Below are 20,204 nucleotides of genomic sequence, written 5' to 3' on the forward strand. Positions count from 1 at the left end.
GGCTTATGTTTGCCGATATCAGTGGATAGTTTCGGTCGGGATTGGTCATTCAGTTCTGGGTCGGAGCTGAATCGTGATGGGTTTGGTAATAGAATGATTTTTTCCAATGAGAGGTCAGACCTAGTGTAGATTTTCGGTTTTCATGAGCATCGACAGGTCATTCTTTTACTGCCTAAGGGCAGAGTATTGAGGTTCATTCTTCTTTGGGTTGCAGGTTCATGTAGGATTCGGTTGTCTTGGGGAGGTCATGTTATGTTCTGATTTTTCTGTTGTGCTTCTTGGGTTATTTGGGATGACCTGGGTGTTAGCAAGGAGCGATTTTTGAGGGCCTAATCTAATTTAAGTAGGGGAGAGTTGTAACATCCTATTTTCAAGACATTTTCATTTTGAAATGGTGATCAAGGTTTGGGTATTAGCAGGGTTAGAATCATTCAAGAAGTTACTTATTGGGCTCATTTGGAGGTGGATGCTATATTGGATGTTTTGGGTATTCGATTGTGACTTGTAGCAAAAAAGGTATTTCGATAATCTGACAATTGGGCTTTATGGTAAATGGATTTTAGATTCGGTATATCTGATGGAAGGTATGAATTGATAATAGTGTTAAGTGTCTTGATGCCTTTCTATGGATATATGAATGGTCGAGATTGGAGTTATATCGAGTGAGTTATGACATTCAGAAGAGTTAGGGTTTGGGAGAAAACCCTAGTACGTGGGGCGTACCAAGTGATATGCAGGGCGTACCGAGGAGAAAAGGTCTATGCAAGGCGTAGCTGGGAAGAACGTGCAACGTTGGTGCAAGGTTTAGATCGGGGTGCACGGACTCACACGCGGGTGCGTACAAGAAGGTAAGCGGGCCGTATAAGGTTCATAATGAAAAAACCTAATTTAAGGGATGAACACTATATAAAAACATAATGCCTCAAAGCTCAGCCTCCCTCTCACCCTTGGAAAGCTTTCATGAAACCCTAATTCTTCTTGTGTGTTCTTGGAGCTTAGAAGACCATTAGAAGAGTGTTTTGGAGATTTTGAAGAAGGTGCTCACTCTAGAAGATTCATTGAAGAAGCTAGAGCTTTTAGATCTAGAACCTCATCACCCTTTGGCTCTCATTTGAGGTATAAATTCTCAACTTGGTGGTTATTTTATTAGATCTCTTTTGGGTTTAGTTTACAGACTCTTTTGGTCCCATTGATGAATTCCCTTGAGTCCATGTCATTTTTGGAGCTTAGAGTTGCCCTTCTCAGTGTTATTTGGGACCTAGAATCATAAAGTTTTCATCTTGGAAGTCTTAATGGGTTCATGAAAGAGTTATGACCATTTTCATGGAAGTAGAATGCCATTTTTGGAGTTTGGGCTTATGTAGGGCATGCAAAGTCACCAAGCCAGTGATTTTATGGGTTTAAACGTTATTTGGGACTCAAATCTGTAGTTTGGAGTTATGGCTTAAGGAATTAAGTGCTTAATGGAAAAGTGGGTTTAAGAGGGAAGTACGTTGGGCGTACCAGCCAGTACGCGGAACGTACCACTCAGTACGCCCTGCGTACTCTGTCTGAGTGGGTTTGCATATTTGGGCTTCGGTTTGGGATGTCTTCTTGGTCCGGATTGCTGGTGCCTGGTTAGATATTTGAGAAAGGGTGTTTTGGATTAGAGTTAAGCTGTGGGCTTTAGGGTAAGTCCCAAGTAAGGGTTTGGGCCCAATTTGGAAAATTGTGCCATTAGTGGACCTTTTTGGTCTTGGTCCTTGGTGGGCCCAAGGAGTTGGGTCTGTAGTGGGCCTGGTTAGTTAGGCCATCTATGGGGCATAGTGTTGGGGTGTAGCCTTGTATAGTCGTTGATTATAGTGTTGGGTTGTTTGGCCCAGTTAAGGAGTCAGTGCGCAACAACAACGACAGCGTAGGGTTTCTCGCGTAGTAATTGAGGTGAGTCTTCTCACTATACTTACCTTAGTTGTATTTACTATACGATCGGAGGGTCTTATCTATGTTATTGACCGAAGGGTCTTATGTGCTTATACTGATATATGTGATATATATATATATATATATATATATATATATATATATATATATGTATGCATTCTGTCTTTGTGATTTATGTTGTATATTATTCTATGTATTTATTGAGATAAGACCAGAGGGTCCAAACCGAGTTGTGAGACCGGAGGGTCTTCACTAAGATAGGACCAGAGGGTCCAAACATAGTTGTGAGACCGAAGGGTCTTCACTGAGATATAGGACTGGAGGGTCCAACCCAAGCCGTGAGACCGGAGGGTCTTCACTGAGACTCGTGACCAGAGGGTCCTTATCGAGATAAGGCCATGAGAGGCTAGTTATTTGTGTGTGGTATTTTGGGGAACTCACTAAGCTTCGTGCTTACTGTGTTGAGTTAAATGTGTTTCAGGTACTTTTGTAGATTTCAGGAAGGCGAAGGCACGATTGTACATATCAGTCGGCTTACGGAGATTTAAGGATTTTGGGTTGCTCTGATATTGTTTGATAATAACTTATAATTTTTGTGATGACTAGAATTTATGATTAATATTTTGAGAAGTAGAAATGAAAAAATTTTCTTAAATTTTGAGGTGTTACACTTTCGAGAGGCGAGGAGGGCCGAATACAGTGCAGCACGTGCGGGAACCGTACGATTGAGTTATCACTGCAGGAGTGTGGGTTGCTACAAGCGTAGCAGGATTGATCGTGTCAGCAGGTGACGTTGTGAGTGGTTGCTCGACTTTAGGCGTGTCCGATCTGATGGATCGGCAGTAAGGTTTTGGACAGTTGTGGCAAGGTGAGAGTGCACTACTAGAAAACAACCCTTTAATGACGCGCAAACAATGACACTTACTGATAGAGGACGCGCATTTGTAAGTGCCCTAAAAAATAATGTCAGTTTTGCAAAATTTAAAGGATTTTGGACACGCATTTTTGCGTGCCCTAAAATTAGTGTCTAAACAAAAAAAACACGGAGGGCACCTATAATAAAGTGCGTGTCGTCTAAGACTGTCATTTTATAAATTTTAATATAATGCGCACTTTCCAGCCCGGAAAAATAAAATCCCAAAAACTTAAAAACCCCGCCTTCCTTTTTTTCCTCCTCCGCTATAGTTTCCCTCTTTGTAATAGCTAGGGCTTTTTCAAGGACTCGCCCCAGTCGCCTTCCTTTACTGCTCGTTCTCTCTTCGATGTCCTTTTCTCTTCTTCTCAGTTCTCGACGTCGACAGCTTCTCCCACCTCCGACATTTCTCTTGGCGCTGGCGCCTCCCACCTCTGACCGCCGTCCAGCCCCGCCCCGCCGTCCAACGCTTTCCAGCGACACCCAGATGGTGGAGCCCCTCGTCTCCGGTATTTTCAAGAACTGGGTCCATATTTGATGGATCTCTGTTGATCCAATCATTTGGGTACTAGTGCTTTTCGTAGTGTCTGCTTTTCTTTTCTTTTTCCCCTTTGGCCTTCCTACTGTGTTGTTGAAGTCTTTCTCCTAAGTCGTCTCCATACCTTGTCGAGTTACAGAAAGACCAAGCGATACGTTATCAATCTCTTCTTTTTCAGGTGTGGGTAACTACTAACTAGGTCACAGGGTTCGAATTGGGTGCTATTTTTCTTGATTGTGCCTAGTGGTGTGGTTTTTGCAAAAAGGTCCTCGTTAAATCAGGAATATGTAAAACAATTACAAGAAGAAAGTCAAACAATTACAAAACAAGAGTGCGATAAGAACAAGAAGAAGAATGAGAAGATGCAGCCAAAAGGAAGAGGGTGGAAGTGTATAGATTCTTGTTGTTGGTTCATCGGGTGCATGTGTACTACTTGGTGGCTACTCTTGTTTCTGTACCATTGTCTACCTGCTCATTTTTTTGGGTTCAGATCCCCTGAATCACCTGGTGTAAGGCTCAAGAACGAAGGGTTAACCCCACTCCACCCTGTTGTTTTGGTACGTGGAATCGTCACCGGTGGCCTTGAGATTTGGGAAGGTCGACCTTGTTCTCATGGCCTTTTTCGCAAACGCCTTTGGGGTGGTAGCTTTGCCCAGATCTTACAGAGGTTTTTTTTTTTTAATTCTATAACTTAACCACCTTCAATCTTGATTTTCTAGTAGCAAAAATGTTGAATTTTAATACAACTTATTTGTTTAAAATTCAGGCCATTGTGTTGGTTGGAGCATTTGTCACTCGACAATGACACATGACTCAACCCGCCAGGCATTCGGGTCAGACCGGTTCCGGGTCTTGTTGCTGCAGATTACTTTGCTCCTGGGTAGTTCGTTTGGGTTGTTCTTATTGAGAATTTGGCTAAAATTGGGTATGAAGGGAAGAATATGTATATGCCTGCTTACGACTGGAGGCTTTCTTTTCAAAACACTGAGGTAAGGGATGAAGCGTTAAGCAGATTTAAGATCAACATCGAACTAATGTATGTAACCAATGGTAACAAGAAAGTGGTGGTGGTGCCCCATTCCATGGGTGTCATCTACTTCCTCCACTTCCTCAAGTGGGTGGAAGCCCCACCTCCGATGGGTGGTAGCGGTGGCCTAGGGTGGTGTAACAAGCATATCAAAGCAAGCATGAACATCGGACCGGCGTTTCTTGGTGTTCCCAAGGCAGTTAGTGGGATGTTGTCAGCTGAAGGCAAAGACGTTGCTTTTTTCAGAACCATGCTGGCTCCTGGTGTGTTAGATTCAGAGATTATAGGGCTTCAAACTTTAGAACACATGATGCATGTAGGTCGAACATGGGACTCTGTGATCTCACAATCAGCGGATTGATGGTTACTTCTGAGCACTCCAGTCTCTCAGATCTGTGCAAGGTCTATCTAACTCATTTTCTTTTCATCTCATAATCTGCAATAAGTCGGATTAGTGGTTTAATAAGCATATTAATTAGTTTTGGATCTGTTTATTTGCTGCAATATCTCATTTTAACATTGTTATACATACTGATACTATAGGATACTTGCTTCTTTTTATTTCAAGGGTAATGAATTGATGCACCAAAAAAAAACTGATAAGCACACCTTTGGAGTTTGGAAGCAAGTCGTTCATTGTTGCTGTAATATTGTTTTCACACGATAAACAAACTTAAAATGGTGCAAACTAGTTTTAATATAGTATAAATTTAAACACAACAAAACTTGTTAAGTAACACCATACATACACTCTGCATTATATGTTATATGTTGTTTCTTCTCTAAATAAACACCAAATTTAAACTTGCTGCTTATCTTATTAGAAACTTGTGGATGCTCTCAAGAGTGGGCCACCTACTCATACAATTTTGCAGTCGTTGGGCTGCATTATATGACAATGTTTCGATCAATTGTCCAAGTAGGCGTCTGAATTCCAATGTCTATAGTCTAGAATATCAACAGTATAAAAAGATTTAATTTGATGAATTTAGGTTTGATTAGTACTTATTAATGCAGGAATGGAGCTTTGAACTTCCAACAAGGAATATTTCAGATCGTGCAATGATCAAATATATAGATTTCTTGCTGGCAACAGCATCTGGAAAAGCAGTAGGAGAAAGATTCCCTGGTAAGCTCGCAGCTCTATTTGAGAAAACTAAGCTTTCTGCTTATGCCCTTGCTGCCATGGTCGAGAGTGTTGTTGTTTCAGAGGTAAAAAATAGTAATTCTTGATTTTGGTTATTAATTCTTGATCTGCAACAAATCTAGAAACATAATTGTCTTTTGTTTTTGATTTTTTTCCAGGGATTTGAAATTTTCGTAGACTTGAAGTCCAAAAGGTTCGTTTCTATGGCTTACTTTATGGATTTATAACAGATTAAAAACATAAATGAATTAAAATTATGTATGTTTTTATTTTGGATTTGCATATTGAATTAAAATGACTAATTTGTTTTATCAAAGAAGTTTTTGTAGGTTCTTTTGAGAAAATACTTACAATTTGGTAAAGAGTAATGAAAAGTATCAATAACTTCTTTGCGTTTTGCCTAAGCTCAAATGGAAATATTATTTTTACATGTTTTATTAATCACTTCGAATAAACTTTTTATTAGGGATGATAACTCTGTTTTATAACTATGATATCCAAATCTATAGATCTTCCCTTGAAAAAATGGCTAGCTAATTAAGGTATAACTTTTACTTTGATATTTGTTTCACTTTTATTTGAACTATGTTCGATCTTTTTGTATAATTATGAGGAAAGTATGATTGACTGTTCTTTTAATCTGGTTGTAATATCAGGAACACTAGATGAAAACAAAAGAAGAAGTCGATAGAAATCATGTGTTTCATGGGGACTTGGCTCATGTGTATGTAAGTAGCGGAGGTAATTCTCTCTCAACATTTTTATTGTTTAGTTATTTTTTCTCGAAACCCATAAAACATGAACTTATTTGAAGAGGAAAAAAATAATTTGTTAATTAAATCAGTAGAGAATTACCTCAACATTCTTATTTTTAGTTATTTTTTCTCCAAGCCGATTAAACAGGAACTTTTTATTTCAAGAGAAAAAAAATAATTTGTTAATTAAATGAGGTTTGGGCTAAAGATTAACGGATCAATTGGTGACATCTTGACGTCATTATTACTGTTGATTTTTTATGTTTACCCCAGAAACCCCTAATGGTATTTATATATTGGTGTACTTCCGGTACACAACTATATTTAGTTAAACGTAATTGATTTAAACTGTTTAAAGTTGATTGGTATATTGATTGTCATAAATAAGCATCAATTTATTATCACGTGACATTATTTAGTTATTTGTGGTTTTTAAATGCATAGAAATGCAGTTTTTTTGCCGGTTTTATATGCATAATGATTAACACACCTCTCTCCCGCCGCGACTTTAAACTCACCCATTAATCAACCAAGTCTGCAAAGAATTCCAATAATCCATAAAACCGTCTACAATTTGCGTTAAAGAGCTGCACTTTATGCATATAAAAACCGCAAAAAACTGCATTTATATTTAAAAACAACAAATTTAACACTAAAATTTACACTTTAAAGCACTTTTAGCACTTTAAATTTACACTCTAATGCCCTTAAAAGCTGAGTTTTTTCGTCACTTAAAAATTAGAAATAAAATATACGCAAGCTTTATTTAGGCATATGAAACTTAATTATTTCATTTATTCATATATTACACATTCTTATTTCTTTTTCTAAATTTAATATATATTTTTTTTATTAAAGCATTGTACTTTCTTTGAAAGTAAAATGTTATATTTGGGTGTAATTTGAAAACAACCAGCCAATTTAGAACATTCTATGATGGGTTTTAGGAGGCTAACTTATGGTTATATGATTTTTTTGGCAGCCTATTTATGGAGCACAACTTGAGAAGGTATTGGTTTTACCAATGATATCAATATTGAATATTTTTAGAATTAGGGTTAAAGGCAAGACATAACAACTAACTTCCATTGATATCTTAATTTAGTTATTGTAATAACTGTTTTTATGAATAAGGAAAGATGGTACTCTTGCATTAGCTCTGGCCAAGGGTAACAATCTTTTCAAAAACTAAGTATACCTATATTTAAATAATTTGTGTAGGTGTTTGTAACCAGATGTATCTTCATGAATATGTAATTTATAGTTATCATCGATTTGCCATTTGAAGCAATGTACTTTCTTTATATTTGCAAGATTTATTTAAAATAACCATTAATGAGTCTTTTACGTGTATACAACAAAAGAACATTGCTTAAACACCCGCTGCAACGCGCGGCTTAAAAACCTCGTCGAGTACTTTTTCTTCATTTCACTTTTCCTTTTTATAATTTAAAAAAAAAACATCAGATCAATATTTTTTTTATATTTTGTAGGCATTTTCTCAGTTGTTACAAGCTCCACATGATGATGCATAATTGATAATACGTGAGAGGTTTCCTGTCCCACGATTGGTGGTGTGTGATCAACATGGTTCTTAGGTAAATGACCATTTTACCCTCGCATTCCAAATAATAAATTTCACAATATTGATTAGTAGTGGGAGATACACCAAATGACTTAAATTTCTGCTTAAATGGTCTCATATGGCCTGATCAGACTCCTCATCCTGCTCTAAATGGGGATTACTATAATTTTTTTTGCCTAGTATTTAGGTTTTTGTTTAGTTATTTCCAACAAAAATGTTTCCATGATGAATCTTTTGGTAGAGACAATGTATAAGAATTACTTCATTGAGCTAATTTTGATGCGATCCTTTGTTTATTTGTTTTCAGAGGTCAAGTATTGCTATCAACCAATTAAAATTTCGTTCACCAATGGCGTAATTGAGGTATCAATATCATCACTCTTACTTATTTGTCTATATCATTTTCATGAAAATGTTTATGTTGCGTATTATATATTCATATGTCCACTTGTGCTTTCTATATAGCAAATGTTAACCTTGGTCTTTGCGTTTTTTGTTCATAGATTACAAACACCAATTTCTTTCAAACAACAGAAGATCTAGAGTTTAATTGGGTGATTGAAGGTGATGGATGTAAACTTGATTCTGGAACTCTCAGTCTACCAACATTAGAGTTTAATTGGGTGATTGAAGGTGATTTTGGTTCTTGAAACGAGACTCAAGATATCATATTTTGGCATGGCTAGAAGCTTTGGAGGAAACGAGACTTAAGCAAAAGTAAACACACAGAGAGTTGTTGGCACATAGTAAGCTAGATGATGCAATTGTATATAAATGAATTCATTTTTTTATAACATTTACTCACTTTTGGAATAATTATTTGTATTTGACATATTAGTGAAATGAATTATCTTTGTTATTTATGGTATTTTATTTTGTATTATGAGATTTTTAATGTATTATTTAATTTGAAAATTAGTAAATCTATAAATAATTTTTTTTTTAAACATTTAAAATTATGATACGCAAAAATGTGTGTCATCATCATTTATGACATGGACTTTCTTGACATGGGCTTTCTTGATACGTATTGTGTGTCATTAACACGCGCGTTGTAAGGTTACGACACGCGAATGCGTGTCGTCTTCCTTTATGACAGGGCCTTCCTTGATACGCATTGTGTGTCGTAAACGGGCGTAATAATTGCGCGTCGTAAATGAGCGTCGTAAATGCGTGTCGTCTATAGACGACGTGCAAAAGCGCGTCATCTCTCTTTATGACAGGGCCTTCCTTGACGCGCATTTACGCGTCGTCTAAGCCTTTTACGACGTGCAATGAGCGTTGTAAAAGGCTGTTTTTCTAGTAGTGGTGTTGTGTGACTGCGGGGTAGCCCGTAGCATTTACCAGTCCCTAGACAACGTTAAGATGGTGGTAAATTTTTATTCGCCTTCATATTTATTTGGAAAAAGAGTGGCTTGGGAAGTGATTAGGATCATCCGATTAGTTAACATTACAAGAGTACTCTTCAGGATATCAAGAGCTGAGTGATCATTGTGTTTGGTTAGCAATGGGGCACTTGTGTTTTTCGGTGCAAGATTTGGGTGAGTAATGCATATTGATGGAAATGGATCAGAGGTCCATAAGGTGTAAGAGGTGGAAGATCATTGTCGAGCCCAAGTGGGGGAGAAAGAAGTGGTTGCTTAGGCCTAGGTTATGTTGGTGGTAGTTCAAGAAACTCCCAATCGCTGATCGGCATCGCCTTGATCATGCATAGTAAGCAGTGGGAATCCGTAGGTGTGATCCGAACTCCTCATGGGAGATAAAATTCGGCTCGATAGGTGCGATATTGTGATTGTTTGAGTGCGGTGAGGCCATGGGTGGTAAGCATGGTTGGATGGAAGTAGTGTTAGGCTGCGATAAGATTGTAGTATTCATCGGTTCGAAGCCGACTATTCATGAGATGGTCACAATAATGGAATGGGGGATCAACTCGTGCTTTGGGCATGCCGGACAGGGTTGTCAGGGAATTATTCTCTGTTCTAGGATGAGGGTCTTTAGGATCCGCGGAAAAGCTTGGGTGATTATGAAAATTCAGGTTGGAACTGGTAGAGACTGTTGAGTCAAGGGTTGAATCTTGAGTTGCAGGACAAACGGGTAACCAGTATGTGATACAGTAGGGTTTAGGCTGGGTAGCCTTGATATTTGATCTCTTGGGGAACCTGGTGGTTGGACCAGGTGCGAGACTGGTATTCTCAAGGATTGGCTTAAGGTTAGTTATTTGTCGGTTAAGTAAGGGATGTCGGGAAGTTGTGGTGCATTATGCAAATGCAAATTCGGGGATCTCAGGGTAGAAGCGGAGTATTAATTTGGTCTTGGATAAGATCCCGAATCAGAGTTTGCGTGTGTTCAGTGTGAAACTTTCGTTCCAGTGGAATAAGGATTGAGATATTTATATGTTAAGGGCATTAATCCCAGGGTTCAAGGGTAATAGACGGGTTTAGTTGATGGCAGTTAGAGTTACCGTGATGTGTCTTGGGTTGGTTTTATCCGTGAAGGAGCCATAGCGTGTTTGAAGCGATGAAAAGATGGGTTGTTGAAGATTGGGTATGAGATGAGACTGCAGTGGGTCATGTAGTGTTTATTCTATTAGCAGAAGTTTGATGGCAAGGTGTGTAAGCAAGTCCGGCCAGTCGGTTTTCTTTTCGGGAGACGTGTGGGACTCATGTGTGTGCATTTGTAGCCCAACAATCGGTTAGGTGTCCGGTGTTTTGAGTAATTGACAGATAAGGTGGGATCAGAGAGGTCTCGGCTGCTTCTGAAAAGTAGCAAGTGGTAGCAAGATGATTCAAAGTAGGTTCAGTGACTTGGGATTCGTGTGTGGAGTTGCTTGTATTCGGATTATACGCTAAGTTGTTTGCAGTTGGATTAAATAATCTTAGAGTGGCTGACTAGACCCTGTTGCACAGCTCTCGTTTGAGTCTAACCGTTACAAGGATGAGTCTCCTACTTGAAGGATTATTTGACCCTCCTGTCAAGTTGAGAGTTCTGCAGCCGCATTTAATCAATAATTTTTTTCTTTTGGAAGCCTCAAGGTATTACAGGTGGAAAGTATTCTATTTAGGCTAGTTTTCTTATGGAATAAGTTCGATGATGGTTCAGTGTGGACAGTTGTCGGGAAGCTAGGTCAATTTGAAGTTTCGAGTTTCGGAAGGATATAGGTGGTCTTCTGCAAGGGATTAATGATTCTTTTTCTTTGGGTTAGAGATTTCTGTTAGGGATGGTTTCGGTTGCTTTGGGAAGGCTGTGGTATTCTCGGGTTTGTGGCCGTGTTGCTCAGGTTGTCTGTTATGTCAGAGATGGTAATGAATGATTTCGACGACGAAATCTAATTTAAGTTGGGGGAGAGTTGTAACGCCCTGTTCTGAATCAATTCCTAGTCTGAGGTTGTGTCTCGAATATCGGTCATCATAAGGATTAGGGCTTTTGAAAAGGTAAGATCTATGCCCATTTGGGTGCGGGTGATGTATTAGAAGTGATCCGGGTGTTCGGTTCGTGTTTTGGAGCTTAGGGGTATTTCGGTAAAGTGTCAGTTCAAGCTTTTATGGAAAATGGATTTTTGTTCGGAAGGACTTAAGAAAAGTATGAGTTGATAGAAATGTAGGGCTTCTCGTTACCATTCCGTGGATATAAGGATCGTCGGAATAGGGCTAATAACAAAGAAGTTATGGCCTTAAGAAGTTTCATGGTTTTCAGGCTTAGCTGAGTACGCGACGTATACACAAAGCGTACGTCGAGCGTACTAGTGAAGAAGGCAGTACGCAGGGCGTACCTTGGAGTACGTTGGGCGTACTGACCAGCATGGTCGCGAATGCTCTTCGGAGTATGCTGGGCGTACCATATGTACGCTGGATGTACGCTAATCAGATCAGAACCCTATTTTAAGGTCTTAGACCCTATTTAAGCTCCTTATCTTATAACCTAGCCCTAATATCTTCAGCCTCAATCCCTCTAAAGCCTAGAAATAGACCCTTAGCCCCAATTTGAGTGATTTTAGAGCTTCAAAGTGATTTTTTGTGTGTTTTGGTGCTTGAGGAGGAAGAAGGAACTTCTTAAAGAGTCATTGTTTGACTTGGAGCTTTTGGATCCAAGCTTTGTGTACCGAGATCTATCTTTTGGAGGTATAAAGTCTTTACCTTGATAACTTTTTCATGTAGATATAGCTAAGTGGTACATTGTTATGGTTTTGGTCCCTTTGAGGTGGTTCTTGTGAGTAGAAGTTACTCTAGAACCCTTAAGCTTCATATTTGGTCCTCATTGAGGTTATGGAGTCATGAAGTTTGGATCTTGATGGGTATAAACCTTTCATGCATGATTTGGTAGTCATTTGATGAAGTTTGAGACTTAGGGTTTTGATTTGGGCCCCATTAAGTTATGTTAAGTCATAAAGTTGGAAACTTTATGACTTAAGAAGTCCCTTGAAATCAGATCTAGAAGTTTAAACTGAGGTCTTAAGGTATTAAGAAGTTTTAAGACATTTTGGGAGTGATTTTGACCTTTTGGAATTCATCTTTGGTGTTTGGGCTTCATTAAGCCATGCAAAGGCTTAAAGCATTCGACTTTATGGATCATGTCACTTATATTTGGCTATTCTAAGGTGTTGGACGTCTTGACTTAACAGATTAAGAGCTAGAATTGAGAGTTGGTCATCAAGAGGAGTATGTTGGGCATACAAGCCTGTACCCACAGCGTACAAGCTCTTAAGCCAGTACGCTTAGCTTACAAGCTGAGTACGCCCTGTGTACTCAGCAGTGTGGGATTTCGGGTTTTGGGTTTCAGTTTGGGCTATCATGAGGGTTCCGGAGGCATTGGGCTAAGACCATGTGGGGATTCCCATGGCACCCGTAGTAAGACCCTGGAGGGTTTCCAAGGCATCCTTATATGTTTGTATGTATGGTTTATATGGTATTGGGCTAAGACCATGTGGGGGTTCCCATGGCACTCGGTGTAGACCTTGGAGGGTTTTTATGGCATCCTTATATGTTTATATGCAAAGCTTATGTTATTGATATGGTTTATGTAATTATGTGGATTATGTGGGGTATACTCTAGGAAACTCAGTAAGCTTCGTGCTTACAATTTTGTTTATGGTTTCAGGTATCATCGGTTTGGAAAGGAAGGGTCCGACTTGATCGCAGTGCGCACACCCGTCTTTTCTGCAATATGTGATTTTAGGATGAACTCTGATAAATATTTTTAGTTAGCAATGATTTGGAATGTTGAATTAAACCATATCTGTGTTTTGTCTATAATAAAAATGAAATTTTTACCTTTTATTTTTGGGTTGTTACACTTTAGATAACTATAAAAAAAGTCATTATATTTTTGAAATTTCACAAAAATCATTACATTTTGTATAACTATCATAAAAATCTATACTTTAGATATTTTTTATTATTTTTCACATTCAGACTATGATATCACCAAATAATGTCTCATAATTATATTATGTTAGCATGTATTGTCATAAAAACTGAAACGACAACCGACAATTTGGTTGACAGGTTAAATGATTTGAATTATAACATACTTGACAAAAAAATATTCAATTTAAGATAAAAAAAAAAACATAATATTAGAATTAAATTATTATAATAATTTGATTATTTTTGTGAAATTTGCCATTAAGAAGCTATCAAAAAGTTTTCTAACAAGAAGGGACATAAAAGTCATTGGCAATCTTTTAGCACATGACCAACATGTGAGGGAGTAAGTAGCCAGCCGCATAAACGTGTATCCGTGAATATAGTCAAGCCGGCTGAGTCATGAGACATGGGTCCAGTTTGGTAGGTCAAAACTCAAAGGTTCACATCCTTTGACTCTTCCTCCCTACGAACCACGAAGCACCCCAGAAAAAGAGGGAACAAATTAACCGACCTGACGTCACCCAGTATCCAATTAAAGCACAACTAATATTTGATACCATTCAAAGATCATGATCCAGTCTATGTTTACACGTAATAAAATTAATTATTATTATTCCATTATTTTTTATTGTTACCTTCACATATGACTAAATGGCTTGAACTCTCTCTCTTGACTGTTAATACGTGTGCTTCTTTTATTTCAATTTACGATACATAATTAAATGTCACCGATTAAAATATAAGATCAGTTATGTAGCTTATAATTGGATTACATTTTTTTTTGTTTTATAAGTTATTACAGATTGATTAATTGTTTCGTACGACTGAAATGAAGTCTATAGGCCATTTGGATAATAAATAGTGCATTTGACCGGTAAAAGTCAAAGACAAAATCAATTTTACTACCAAAGTAATGAATACAGAAATTAAAGAAATGCAAGAAAAAAATATATAATAATAGTATCGTAGTGCAGTGGTTTTATGTTATTGATATTTAGAAATGTGTTGTAAATTGGTTGTCATAAATATAAAAAGGTAAATTCAACGTACAAACTACTTTTAATGAATTTTATTTTATTTAAAAATAATGCATGAGTGATAATATTATAGATTTGTAACCAAATTTAGAGAATTGTCTTAAAATGGGGATCAACTTTTGGTAAAATGATTTCTTTTCTATACAAGCGTATAACAAGTTTTTAAAGAATGAAAAGGACAATCCCAAATATGAAAGTTGTACTAAAATAGAATATTACATGTAATTTTCCCATACAATACGATGATAAAAATAAAATGGTCATCTTACTAAAATCGTATCAATTCTTTTTTAATTTTGTCAAAATTCTAATAAAAGCAACTAAGCCCGTGTAGTTTAAGCGTGTACCATTCCAAATTGACAGACAGAGTCAACATTTGAGTTGCCGCAAATTTCGTGGATCTCTCACTCTCTAAAAAAAAATTATGTTTTTTGAGATTTTTTTTTTACAAAATTTATATATACGCGAATTAAGGGATTAAGTCAAAAACGGATTTCAGCTTTGGAAAATTATAAGTTTTTAAGTGATGTTGACTCTATATACATCGTCAAGTTATTTTAAAAAATTAAAAAAAATTCTGAACGACCTATGAACTCTAGCCTCAATTATTAGTTTAGGATAATATTCTAAAATAATATTGAATGAAATTTTTGTTTTGGTAAATTTTTATTATTAATTAATTCGGATATAATTTATTTATGGTATTAATAGTATATTTTAATTTTTTATTTTTTTTAGTTTTAATTTAACAAATCACATTTATATATATATATATATATATATATATATATATATATATATATATATATATATATATATATATATATTCACCATCTCATCTTCTTCTTCAAAGATCAACTCCAAAATCTCTCACCACAATTCCTCTCTCTCTCTCTCTCTCTCTGTCACATACACACACAGAGATATTGAAATGGCTCGAACATGTCTTGCTCTCTTCATAATACTGGTTCTATTTACATCTTCCTCAAATGGTCGGAAACTGTTAAACACGCGGGAAGCATCTCCGGTGGAAATGAGTTTATACTTAACTGCTCTTCCAAAGGGAACTGTGCCGGCTTCTACTCCGAGCAAAAAGGGTCATGCATCAACAACCGACGAGAAGCTCATCACCCGCCACCTCATTGCCATCGACAGGATCCTCCGCTCCGTCCCCAGCCCAGGCGTCGGCCATTGATGGCTTTCCTTTTTCATTTATTTAGTATGCAATTTTGTTGTTGGATGTTATTTCATTCTTTCATTTCTCTTGTCAGTATTAGAATAGGATTGTATTAGAGAGACATCTTAGTGTAGCTAGGTTCATACATACCTATAGATATGTATATCGGAAAAATCATGTCCGAATAGTCAATCTATTGATACATTCTTGTAACTTATTATACAAACGTAACACATAAATACTGGATTAAAACTTACTGATAGTTGTTTTTTTTTGGATTTAGCATATACATGGATGAGGTTATTTTAGTTGAATATGGCTATTTTTGGCAAGTCTTTTGCTTCAAGATTGAAAAGGTATTAATTTATTTGTAAATTAAGTCAAGAAAAGCATTCATGTCATGTTATTGTATTATTACATGATTTGCAAAAAAAGTCTTCAAAGAAAACACGAGGCGTATATACATATTATAGCACGTAACTTACGTAAAATTCTATTTTACGTGTTTTTGGGATATTGTTAAAGAATGTAAACCAGTTACTTAAATCTTAATTTGTTATTCTACTCCATCAAATTTATCATTGTGTAGTGGACGATTTAAGTACTTAATTTTGTGTTAATTATTATAGAGAAAATGATCCACGAGGGTAATCAACTGTTGAGTTTGTTTATATTTAGTTTTTTTTTGTATTCAATATATTATCGAATTTGTTGTTTGCGTTCAGTATAACAACTCCAACCGACTATCACCTGTGATAGCCGATCAAAAGGGTTATGGTGAACACAAACAACAATTTCGATGGTATATTAAATATACAAAAAAAAAATGATCAAATGTGAACAAACTCAACGGTTGGTTACCCTCCCCCCTCCCCCCCCCCCCCCCCCCTCCGAGTCATTTTCCCATTGATGTTGTATCTTATCCATGAATTTGATCTTAAATCCAAGTACAGTAAAACCTCTATAATTTAATATTCGATAATTAATAACTTCGATAAAATTAATAATTAGACCGGTTTCAACATGTGACAAGTATAAAATTAGACCACAATCGATAAAATAATAAAATAATAATTTTTTTGAAATCCCAATGTAAATTTATTGGTCTCAATGAAACTATAAATTAATAATTACTAAAATATTCCAAAATTTTAGAATTGTTTAGTAAAAAATGAATCTATAGTCACTTGTTTTTTTTTTGGTGAACTTCAAATCTATATTGAGTTCATCTTTAAATCTCTTAATTGCACTTAAGAGTTGAGACAATATATTCTCGTATTGCAACTAAAAGTTGTAAAGAGTTGTTGCCGCTTGCAATGAATCTTTCCGAGTGACCGGTTCCAAAGGTACTGAATCATCATCAACCGAATTTTGAACGGTATCCGTGATAATTTCTTCAATGCTTTGAACTTCGTAACATTCGTTATTTTCTCCTGGATAATCCAACAACTCATTCACTTCCATTTTGTGTCGATAGTGCATTCCCGTAATCATGTTCTTAAACTCACGAATGTCTTCTCCAGAATTGACATTGTTTAAATCATGTGAGCCGATTGGATTAGTCGAACAAATTTTACAGTGTTGAAAGCAATTTGCTATGGACTCTTTTTTCACATTTTTCCATGCCAAGACGGCCAAGTTGATGACATCTAAAATATTAAATTTTTTCTTGGAAAGAAATGTCCAACTCATAACCTTCCAACTCTTTAAATTAATAATCTACTTATTAATTTATCCATGATACGATAAATCATTTGATTGGAAATGTAAATATAGTAATGAAATACACCTGCTCAATAAAGATTCATCTAAAAAAAATATTCAAGTGCATTACAAAGTTGTACATGTATGAATAATGTTCTTGATGGGTTATGTTTTAAAGAGAAGCAAGAATGAATCTCATAAAGTCATTAATATGAGTAAGAGATGACACGGGATTTTCTGTAAACGAGTAAAGGAAAAATGACTCAGGAGAGTAACCAACTTTGAATTTTTTTCAAATTTAGTCCCTTTTTTCTTGTACTCGATATACCATCGGACTTGTTGTTTATGTTCATCATAACCCTTTTGACCGGCTATCACCTATAATAGCCAGTCAAAAGGATTATTATGAACACAAACAACAAGTTTGATAGTATATTGAATACAAAAAAGGTACCAAATGTGAACAAACTCAACAGTTGGTTACCATCCTGAGTCATTTTCCCATTATTATGTAACGACCCAAAAATCACGACTAAAAATTTCTTTTAAAACATTACTAAAACCATATGTATAAAACTGTATCATAAGTCATAACATAATTTTAGAGTATTAATTCAAAACATAATCTCATTATCAGAGTCAAACATCCCCAGGCTAACTGACTATGGTGTGTGCACTGCAATCTTCCGAGCTCCTCTTTTAAAAACCGAGTACCTGAAACCAAAACTGAAAACTGTAAGCACGAAGCTTAGTGAGCTCCCCCAATCTACCACATACCACACAATAACATATAAAGCACATACTGGGCCTTGCCCACTGCATCGAACCGAAGTCCGAAGCTGACTGGGACCTCCGTCCCCTACATCGGACCGAAGTCCGAAGCTGACTGGGACCTTGTCCCCTACATTGGACCGAAGTCCGAAGCTGACTGGGACCTCCGTCCCCTACATCGGACCGAAGTCCGAAGCTGACTGGGACCTCCGTCCCCTACATCGGACCAAAGTCCGAAGCTGACTGGGACCTCCATCCCCTACATCGGACCGAAGTCGGAAGCTGACTGAACATAGCATAAACATATCCACTAGCGTGAACTCACATATACTACATCGGGCCGTAGCCTGGATCTCATAACACATAAATCCTGTCTGAGCCACGAAGGCATCAAACATGCTAACTACTACATCGGATCAAATCTCGAAACTACTACTAGCTAAACGGGCCGGCATTGTGGCCTTAGACCCTTTCCTACTGGAAGGAAACTCACCTGAGATTGCTGAACTGATGCTGCTAATCCTTTGACTGCTACTTGACCTCCGACTCCAAACAGCTGCTCCACTAGCTCCTCGAGCTACCAATGCCAAGATAACACTTAGTCCAACTGACCTCCAAAAGGTCAACTAGGTCAACTCTAGTCAAGGTCAAAATCCTGGTCAAATTCAACCTTCCAGGTCAACCCTACTCGCCGAGTCCACCTAATAATTCGCCGAGTTCATATGCTCAGGGTCCTTTTATTCGTGACTCGACTCGCTGAGTCAGTCCATGACTCGCCGAGTCAACTGTTCCCGAGTCCTGGCCTGTCCAACTCGCTGAGTCTCCACCCGACTCACTGATTCGAGTTTCAACTCGAAGGGTTTGGGGTTTTCGCGACCTGACTCGCCAAGTACAAGAATAGACTCGCCGAGCCCGAGGCAATCATCAACCAACTCGTCGAGTTGTTCTTCCAACTCGCCGAGTTCATGCCTAACTTCATCCGACTCGACGAGCTGTTCATCTCACTCGTCGAGTTCCTCCTCATCTTCAAGCTACTCGCCGAGTCCACTCGAAGGACTCGCCGAGTCTATTCAGTCCTTAATCCATGCAGTGGCTTTTCGAACCAAACAGGGCTTCCAACTCATAGATCCATACTTCTAAGGCCTATCCCCCACGTAAAGTGGCAAACTTTACATGTAGATCAAGAGATTTAGGCTTAAAACAATCCAAACTATGGTTTATGGCAAACATACCTCTTCAACGTACCAAGGGCTGATACTTTAGGGGATTTTAGACCAAAACAAGCATGGATCTGAGGTAGCAACCTCAGATTTGGACCTCTAACTCGAAATGGTTACTTATCATGCCAAAAATGTCCAAAACTCACACATAAGAATAGATCTAGGTGCAAAGGGAGTCCAAGCAACAGCTTATTACCTCCAATTGGTCTGAAATGTCTTCTCAATCCCGGATCTACAGTCCCTTCTTGCACCTCCAAGGCCTTTCTTCCTTCTCCAAGCTTTAGTGCACTCTTCAAGGGAAGATCTAGCTCAAAAACGGATATGGTGGCTAGGGTTTGGTGTTCTAGGGTAGAGAGGCAGTAAAGGAACCCTTGGGAGGAGAATGAGACGTTTAAATAGGCTCCAAGTCCGGATTTAGGGTTTTCCTTGCTCAGGCCTGACTCGCCGAGTCACCTTGGCTGACTCGCCGAGTCGGTCGCTTACACCTCAACCCGGATCCCGCTCGGACTCGCCGAGTCCCTACTTGGACTCGCCGAGTCTCCCCTCAAAATTTGGGGTTTTCTTTCCTTTCTTGGCTTTCCAAACTTTGGGTGTCACAACTCTCCCCCACTTAAACTAAACTTCGTCCTCGAAGTTTGCTATGACCAACTGTCCTACGAGCTGCCTCCAACTCTCTGTCTGGGAAATCTAACACCCCCTTTTTGCCCATCACTCCAGCCACTTGTAGTGATGGTCGCTACTGTAGGTACATACTGAATCCTTCTCTCTTCCATAATTTTCTTAACGTTACTTCCTTCGACTGAGAATTTTGTTACCCCTCATCCACCTACCGGATGCACTGAGACCTCCCTGGTCCAACTATTCTGTCAATATCTAAGTTACCGGACTCCTACCGGTCACTACACTCCATCGCAATCCCCTAGTCGCTCCCAGCGGCTCCGCAAGATTCCTCGACTATTTATAATTGTTCTATCCACTTTGCTACTCATATCGGAACTATTTGAAACGTTGAGCTGTCTGCAATACTGAACTGCCTGGAACACTAAA

General features: G+C 37.8%; 1 pseudogene; it reads left to right on the forward strand.

The window, feature by feature from the left end:
• The first annotated feature begins 3,733 nt into the window (after positions 1-3,733).
• LOC145063877 (putative phospholipid:diacylglycerol acyltransferase 2 pseudogene) lies at positions 3,734-4,759 on the forward strand (annotated as a pseudogene).
• Positions 4,760-20,204: the final 15,445 nt, after the last annotated feature.

Source organism: Lactuca serriola, chromosome 7 (genome assembly GCF_051521515.1).
Source record: "Lactuca serriola cultivar US96UC23 chromosome 7, Lser_US96UC23_V15, whole genome shotgun sequence".
Lineage (NCBI taxonomy): Eukaryota > Viridiplantae > Streptophyta > Magnoliopsida > Asterales > Asteraceae > Lactuca > Lactuca serriola.